This window comes from Chelonia mydas, chromosome 17 (genome assembly GCF_015237465.2).
Source record: "Chelonia mydas isolate rCheMyd1 chromosome 17, rCheMyd1.pri.v2, whole genome shotgun sequence".
Lineage (NCBI taxonomy): Eukaryota > Metazoa > Chordata > Testudines > Cheloniidae > Chelonia > Chelonia mydas.
In genome coordinates, this window is record NC_051257.2 from 23353971 (window position 1) to 23362689 (window position 8719).

At 45.5% G+C, this 8719-nt stretch overlaps 1 long non-coding RNA gene across 1 annotated transcript; it reads right to left on the bottom strand.

Annotated features, from left to right (window-relative positions):
• Positions 1-221: 221 nt before the first annotated feature.
• On the bottom strand, positions 222-8482 carry LOC122463202. Its single transcript, XR_006286350.1, has 3 exons — positions 8271-8482; positions 1790-1852; positions 222-837 (listed from the first exon to the last, which is right to left on the bottom strand). It is a non-coding gene; the product is annotated as an uncharacterized LOC122463202 (long non-coding RNA).
• Positions 8483-8719: the final 237 nt, after the last annotated feature.

The following is an 8719-nucleotide window of genomic DNA, read 5'->3' on the forward strand; positions in this document are numbered from 1 at the left end:
ATCAAACAAATGGCCTGGTGGAGAAGTTTAATGGAACTTTGGGGGCCATGATACGTACATTTGTGAATGAGCACTCCAATGATTGAGACCTGCAGCAGATGCCCCTTTCCTACGGGGCTGTATCACATCCCAGTTTTGGGTTTTCACCCTTTGAACTCGTTTATGGCCACAAAGTTAAGGGGCCATTACAGTTTGTAAAGCAGCAATGGGGTGGAGGGGGGGGTTATATCTTCTCCAGGAACTAACATTTTGGACTTTATGACCAACCTGCGAAACACCCTCAAAGACTCTCTAGCCCTTTCTCGAGAAAACCTACAGGATGCTCAACAAGAGCAAAAGGCCTGGTATGGTAAACATGCCAGAGAGCGTTCCTTCGGAGTAGGTGACCAAGTCATGGTCCTGAAAGCACTCCAGGCCAATAAGATGGAAGCGTCATGGGAGGGGCCATTTATGGTCCAAGAGCACTTGGGAGCTGTTAATTACCTCATTGCATTCCCAGACCCTAACCTAAAACCTAAGGTATACCATGTTAATTCTCTAAAGCCCTTTGATTCCTGAGAAATCAAGGTTCTCCAGTTCACAGCCCGGGAGACAGATGACGCTGAGTGGCCTGAAGGAGTCTACTATGACGGAAAATCAACGGTGACGTGGAAGAGGTGAGCCTTTCCATGACCCTTGGGTGTAAGCAACGACAGCAAATCCAGGAGCTGTGCACCAGCTTGGCGCCAATGTTTTTAGCCACCCCAGGACGGACAGAACGGGCATACCACTCCATTGACACAGGTGATGCTCGCCCAGTTAGAGCTCAATCCTACCAGATGGCTCCTCAAGCCAAATCTATAATAAAAAGGGAAATCAAGGACATGTTACAAAGATGGGTGTAATCCATCCCTCAGAGTGCATAGGCCTCTCTAGTGGTTTTGGTTCCCAAACCAGATGGGGAAATCCATAACTAGCCCAGAAAAACTATCCAAAGCCACCCACAGATGAGCTATTGGAGAACCTGGAACGTGCCTAGTTCATCTCCACCTTTTAACTAAGGGGTACTGGCCTTCTTCCTGGAGGTTTAGGAAACAGCTGATGGGGAGGTGCAGGGAGGGAGGAGGAGGCACTGATGGGTGGGAGGTGCTGGGGGATGGGGAGCTGAAGCTGATGTGGGGCTGCTGACATGTTACTGTGGCTCTTTGGCAATGTACATTGGTAAATTCTGGCTCCTTCTCAGGCTCAGGTTGGCCTCCTTTGTCTTAGATTATCCACAAATACAAAGTTTGTTTTTAAAGTCACATGATATATAGAGTACGTAATCAGTAGTAACCCAAATTTAGGTGAATAGATTTAACAGTACAGTTTAGATATTAGAATCCAAATACTCGGGTACATCACTCATGAAAAGTTGTACAGAGATTTGGTTGTGGAAAGCAAAATATATCAATAAGTGGAGATTGTCCCTCAGTAATTGAGAATTAGGTTGGTTTTCCATTTAGAAAATACAGTCCACTAGGAAAGTATTTGTTACTTTCCTGACTGTGCTTCTCTTCAGCACTCCAGCTCATTCCTCCTGATATTGCCAATGTCCAGTGATGTGTTCTATGTAGATGTCCCTTGACCACCTAATGGCGTCCAACACCATGAGTTGCCACATCAGCCGAGCGTAGCATTGACCAATTCCTCATTCTCTCAGCACTCGCTCATTACTGGGGTCCCATGCGCCTAAGGCTCTGATGTATTAAACAAACCAGACTGTCTAAACCAAAGGCGTGGTATGATAAAGATACTTGGAAACACCTACCTGTGACCAAAAAAATTTGGTGGTGTTATATCTCATGATACAGAGTTTGTTGCTCATGGAAACCTTATGACAAAGAATTGGGTACTGATGGTAAATCCTATAAAAAGGTGTAACATACATGTCATAACCATACAGCTAAGGGTAGCCTAGAATTCCTCCTTACCTGTAAGGGGTTAAGAAGCTCAAATAACCTGGTTGGCACCTGACCAAAAGGACCAATGGGGAAAGAAGATACTTTCAAATCTGGGCAGGGGAAGGCTTTGTTTGTGCTCTTTGTGTTTGGTGTGTTCTCTTCGGAAGCAGAGAAGCACCAGGTCAGAAAACTCCTTCTCTTATAAACCATCCTAAAGTGAGTCTCAGTATTGCAAAAAGAGTAAGTAAATGGGGCAGGGCACATTAGATTACCTTTTGTTTTCAACTTGTGAATTTTCCCTGTGCTAAGAGGGAGGTTTATCCCTGTTTTTTGTACTTTAAAGTTTTGCGTAGAGGGGAATCCTGTGTGTTTTGAATTTGATTACTCTGTAAAGTTACCTTCCAACCTGATTTTACAGAGGTGCTTCTTTTACTTTTTTTTCTTCATAATAAAGGTCTGTTTTTTAAGAATCTGGTTTACCTATTTGGTTGGTATATTATTCTCAAGCCTTCCCAGGAAGGGGGTGTAAGGCTGTAGCGGGATATTTTTGGGGGAGTAGGAATTCCAAGTGGTCCTTTCCCTGATTCTTTGTCTAAATCACTGGGTGGTGGCAGCGTAACATCCAAGGACAAAAGATTTGTGCCTTGGGGAAGTTTTTAACCTAAGCTGGTAGTAATAAGCTTAGGGGGCTTTCATGCAGGACTCCATATTTGTACCCTAGAGTTCAGAGTTGGGAGGGAACCCAAACAATGCATGATTTCTGGAAAAAGCTTTTGGACATGGTAGGAGTGGTGTCAAGGAAGTCCTATAAGGATACTGCTTCTCAGCTAATACCTGTAAACAGACTTAGAGCTTGGCACAGCAGGGAAACCATAACAAACCTAGTCTGCCGAGGTAAAAAGTGAGGCACATCACCTCATGGCATTGGTGGCTAAATGTCAAGACACCTACACTCTAAAAGATATTGATATCTAATTTGTGTTAATAATGCTACAGAAAAGAATGTTTTCAGGCAACCTGGAAAAAGAAACACAGGACTTTGCAGGAACACCCATGAGTGACACTACAATGTTTGGTAACACTTGAGAGTTGTATAACTGTTTGCTATTACTTATAATCACTTAAAATATATCTTTTTGTAGTTTATAAAGTTTTATTTTATATTTCAATCTCAACCAGTAAGTTTGGAGTGAAGTGCTTGGGAATTGTAGCTCAAGGGGCAGGAGCTGTTGCATTTCCTCTCCACATTGAGGGAGTGGCGAACTCTGAGTTTGCGCTGTACAGTTCCCTGTGCAGCACAAGATGGGATAATTTTGGGTTTATACTCTAGTGAGGGGGGTGCCTGGGGAGCTGTGGGTTATCTTAGCTGTAGCCTCTCTATTGTTGGTTCATGCAGTGGCTGGTCAGAGAGCCTGCATATAACTGCAACTGGGTGTGTCCCTGCCTGTGTGACTGCTGGTGGAAGTGTAGGACCAGGAGCAGGTCTGCAGCTTGTCACAGCAGCCCAGTGTGAGAGGGAGCCCAGGCTCGTGATTCAAAGGGTTCAGTGGTACCCCAGTTCCAGGTGACACCCCATGAGAAACCCACCACATACACATCTAGGAATAAAGATTACAGGCTATACTGACCGGATGAGGAACTCTATCTTGGGAAGCAGTGAATCTGAAAAAGATTTAGAGGGGGCAAAAGGGGTTGGTGGATCAGCTGAACATGAGCTCCAAGTGCAACGCTGTGGCCGAAAAGTGATCCTTGGATGCATAAGCAGGGGACTCTTTAGTAGGAGTAGAGAAGTTATATTACCTCTGTATTTTGCACTGAAGCAACCAACCACTGCTGGTACACTGTGTCCAGTTTTGCTGTTCACAATTCAAGAAGGATGTTGATAAATTTGAGAGGGTTTAGAGAGGAGCCACAAGAATGATTAAATGATTAGAAAACATGCCTTATAGTGATAGACTGAGCTCCTTGACTCTATTTAATTTAAAGAGAAGGCCAAGGGGTGACTTGATTACAGTTTATAAATACTTGAACAAATAATTAATAATGGGCTCCTCAATGAGGGGTGGTACCCACTTTTTTTTCTTGCAGAGAAAAATATAACATGATCCAATGACTGGAAATTGAAGCTAGACAAATTCAAACTCAAAATAAGGCATATTTTTTTAATAGTGAAACTAATTAACCATTAGAATAGCTGGTGGAATCTCCATCACTGACCATTTTAAAATCAAGATTGGATATTTTTCTAAAAAAAATGCTCTAGGAATTCTTTTGGGGAAGTTCTATGTCCTGTGTTATAAAAGATGTCAGACTAATGACATCTAATTAGAAGTCTGCTGCTTGCCAGGAGCTAGGATTCACGATGTGATGGAGAGACTGCCGAGACTCATCAAGCCCTCGGATCACTACCCTTTCCTGCTTCTCCACGTGGGCACCAATGATACTGCCAAGAATGACCTTGAGCGAGCGGATCACTGCAGACTATCTAAGTGGCTCTGGGAAGAAGGATAAAGGAGTTTGAGGCGCAAGTGGTCTTCTCGTCCATCCTCCCCGTGGAAGGAAAAGGCCTGGGTAGAGTCCGTCGAATCATGGAAGTCAATGAATGGCTACGCAGGTGGTGTCGGAGAGAAGGCTTTGGCTTCTTTGACCATAGGATGGTGTTCCAAGAAGGAGGAGTGCTAGGCAGAGACGGGCTCCACCTAATGAAGAGAGGGAAGAGCATCTTCACAAGTAGGCTGGCTAACCTAGTGAGGAGGGTGTTAAACTAGGTTCACCGGGGGAAGGAGACCAAAGCCCTGAGGTAAGTGGGGAAGTGGGATACCGGGCGGAAACACGAGCAGGAGCGCGTGAGAGGGGAGGGCTCCTGCCTCATACTGAGAAAGAGGGACGATCAGCGAGTTCTCAAGTGCCTCTACACAAATGCAAGAAGCCTGGGAAACAAGCAGGGAGAACTGGAAGTCCTGGCACAGTCAAGGAATTATGATGTGATTGGAATAACAGAGACTTGGTGGGATAACTCACATGACTGGAGTACTGTCATGGATGGATATAAACTGTACAGGAAGGACAGGCAGGGCAGAAAAGGTGGGGGAGTTGCACTGTATGTAAGGGAGCAATATGACTGCTCAGAGCTCCGGTATGAAACTGCAGAAAAACCTGAGAGTCTCTGGATTAAGTTTAGAAGTGTGAGCAACAAGGGTGATGTCATGGTGGGAGTCTACTGTAGACCACCACGGACCAGGGGGATGAGGTGGACGAGGCTTTCTTCCGGCAACTCACAGAAGTTACTAGATCGCACGCCCTGGTTCTCATGGGAGACTTCAATCACCCTGATATCTGCTGGGAGAGCAATACAGCGGTGCACAGACAATCCAGGAAGTTTTTGGAAAATGTAGGGGACAATTTCCTGGTGCAAGTGCTGGAGGAACCAACTAGGGGCAGAGCTCTTCTTGACCTGCTGCTCATAAACTGGGAAGAATTAGTAGGGGAAGCAAAAGTGGATGGGAACCTGGGAGGCAGTGACCATGAGCTGGTCAAGTTCACGATCCTGACACCAGGAAGAAAGGAGAGCAGCAGAATACAGACCCTGGACTTCAGAAAAGCAGACTTTGACTCCCTCAGGGAACTGATGGGCAGGATCCCCTGGGAGAATAACATGAGGGGGAAAGGAATCCAGGAGAGCTGGCTGTATTTTAAAGAATCCTTATTGAGGTTACAGGGAAAAACCATCCCGATGTGTAGAAAGAATAGTAAATATGGCAGGCAACCACCTTGGCTTCACAGTGAAATCCTTGCTGATCTTAAACACAAAAAAGAAGCTTACAAGAAGTGAAAGATTGGACAAATGACCAAGGAAGAGTATAAAAATATTGCTCCGGCATGCAGGAGTGAAATCAGGAAGGCCAAATCACACCTGGAATTGCAGCTAGCAAGAGATGTTAAGAGTAACAAGAAGGGTTTCTTCAGGTTTGTTAGCAACAAGAAGAAAGTCAAGGAAAGCGTGGGCCCCTTACTGAATGAGGGAGGCAACCTAGTGACAGAGGATGTGGAAAAAGCTAATGTACTCAAAGCTTTTTTTGCCTTTGTCTTCACAGACAGGGTCAGCTCCCAGATTGCTTGACTGGGCAGCACAGCATGGGGAGAAGGTGAGCAGCCCTCAGTGGTGAAAGAACAGGTTAAGGACTATTTAGAAAAGCTGGACGAGCACAAGTCTATGGGGCCGTATGCGCTGCATCCGAGAGTGCTAAAGGAGTTGGCGGATGTGATTGCAGAGCCATTGGCTATTATCTTTGAAGATTCATGGCGATCGGGGGAAGTCCCAGACGACTGGAAAAAGGCTAATGTAGTGCCCATCTTTAAAAAAGGGAAGAAGGAGGATCCTGGGAACTACAGGCCAGTCAGCCTCACCTCAGTCCCTGGAAAAATCATGGAGCAGGTCCTCAAGGAATCAATTCTGAAGCACTTAGAGGAGAGGAAAGTGATCAGGAACAGTCAGCATGGATTCACCGAGGGCAAATCATGCCTGACTAATCTAATTGCCTTCTATGGCAAGATCTCAAGTTGCAGTGGGGTAGGTTTAGGAAGGTGATGAAGCACTGGAATGGGTTACCTAGGGAGGTGGTGGAATCTCCTTCCTTAGAGGTTTTTAAGGTCAGGCTTGACAAAGGCCTGGCTGGGATGATTTAGTTGGGGATTAGTCCTGCTTTGAGCAGGGGGTTGGACTAGATGACCTCCTGAGGTCCCTTCCAACTCTGATATTGTATGTATGTATGTATGTATAACTGGCTCTGTAGATGAGGGGAAAGAGGTGGACGTGTTGTTCCTTGACTTTAGCAAAGCTTTTGACACGGTCTCCCACAGTATTCTTGCCAGCAAGTTAAAGAAGTATGGGCTGGATGAATGGATTATAAGGTGGATAGAAAGTTGGCTAGTTTGTCGGGCTCAATGGGTAGTGATCAATGGCTCCATGTCTAGTTGGCAGCTGGTATCAAGTGGAGTGCCCCAAGGGTCGGTCCTCGGGCCGGTTTTGTTCAATATCTTCATAAATGATCTGGAGGATGGTGTGGATTGTACCTTCAGCAAGTTTGCAGATGGCACTAAACTGGGAGGAGAGGTGGATACGCTGGAGGATAGGGATAGGATACAGAGGGCCCTAGACAAATTGGAGGATTGGGCCAAAAGAAATCTGATGAGGTTCAACAAGGACAAGTGCAGAGTCCTGCACTTAGGACGGAAGAATCTCATGAACCGCTACAGACTAGGGACCGAATGGCTCGGCAGCAGTTCTGCAGAAAAGAACCTAGGGGTTACAGTGGACGAGAAGCTGGATATGAGTCAACAGTGTGCCCTTGTTGCCAAGAAGGCCAATGGCATTTTGGGATGTATAAGTAGGGGCATTGACAGCAGATCGAGGGACGTGATCGTTCCCCTCTATTTGACATTGGTGAGGCCTCATCTGGAGTACTGTGTCCTGTGGAGGGCAACAAAAATGATTAGGGGACTGGAACACATGACTTATGAGGAGAGGCTGAGGGAACTGGGATTGTTTAGTCTGCGGAAGAGAAGAATGAGGGGGGATTTGATAGCTGCTTTCAACTACCTGAAAGGGGGTTCCAAAGATGATGGGTCTAGTCTGTTCTCAGTGATAGCAGATGACAGAACAAGGCATAATGGTCTCAAGTTGCAGTGGGGGAGGTTTAGTTTGGATATTAGGAAAAACTTTTTCACTAGGAGGGTGGTGAAACACTGGAATGCATTACCTAGGGAGGTGGTGGAATCTCCTTCCTTAGAAGTTTTTAAAGTCAGGCTTGACAAAGCCCTGGCTGGGATAATTTAGTTGGGGATTGGTCCTGCTTTGAGGAGGGGTTGGACTAGATGACCTCCTGAGGTCCCTTCCAACCTTGATATTCTATGATTCTAATAATCACAGTGGTCCCTTCAGGCCTGGAAACATAGGAATCTATGATTAGAATTCAAAAGGATTTTGATAAAGTGGAGAATGGGTCTTAAATCAACAAGATGAATTTCAGGAAAGACAAGTGCACTATACTACACTTAGAAAGGAAAAATCAAATGCATTGCTACAAAATAGGAAATAATTGGCTGGGCAGTAATACTGGTAGAAAGGATCTGGGGGTTATAGTGGATCACAAATTGAATACAAGCCAACAATGTGGCACTGTTGGGGGGGGAAAAAGGGTAATGTCATTCTGGGGTGTGTTCAGTGTCACAAGTCAGGTCAACTGCATCTGTATTCCCCCTCTGGTCCGTATTCTTAAAGTGAAAGCATTACAGAGAACTTTAAACAACAAAAAAATACAAGTTCCTATATGCATGATAAAAACTTACCAGAGGTTACCCATCAGTCTTGTGAGGCTTCAGTAGGCCAAAGTCCTTCCCACTCTTCCCAGGAATGGTTATGGCCGTCATTGGATAAAAGGTCCTGTCCATTTGCTGGATCAGAAAGAAGGCACTGAATCAGTTTAAAATCAGGCTGTTTATCCCAAAGTCCTTTCTTAATCCTTTGGTCTCTGGATATTCCAGTTTGAACTAGTGTACGTGAGCCTGTGTGACAAAGTTCCTCCTCTGCCTTGGTGGGCCCTGCACTTATTGGTGGATTTGCTTGCCTCAGAGGTTCACAGCAGCCCTCCGTTTGGCCACTTCCATGGCTCAAATCTGCTGTTCACTCAGTTAGCCTCATCACTGGCCAGCATGGGGAAAAGGAAGAACAATCCTCGCAGTCTCTGCTAATCCACCTAGTGGATTGCTTTTGCCACGACTTTGTAGTCCGTGCTGAG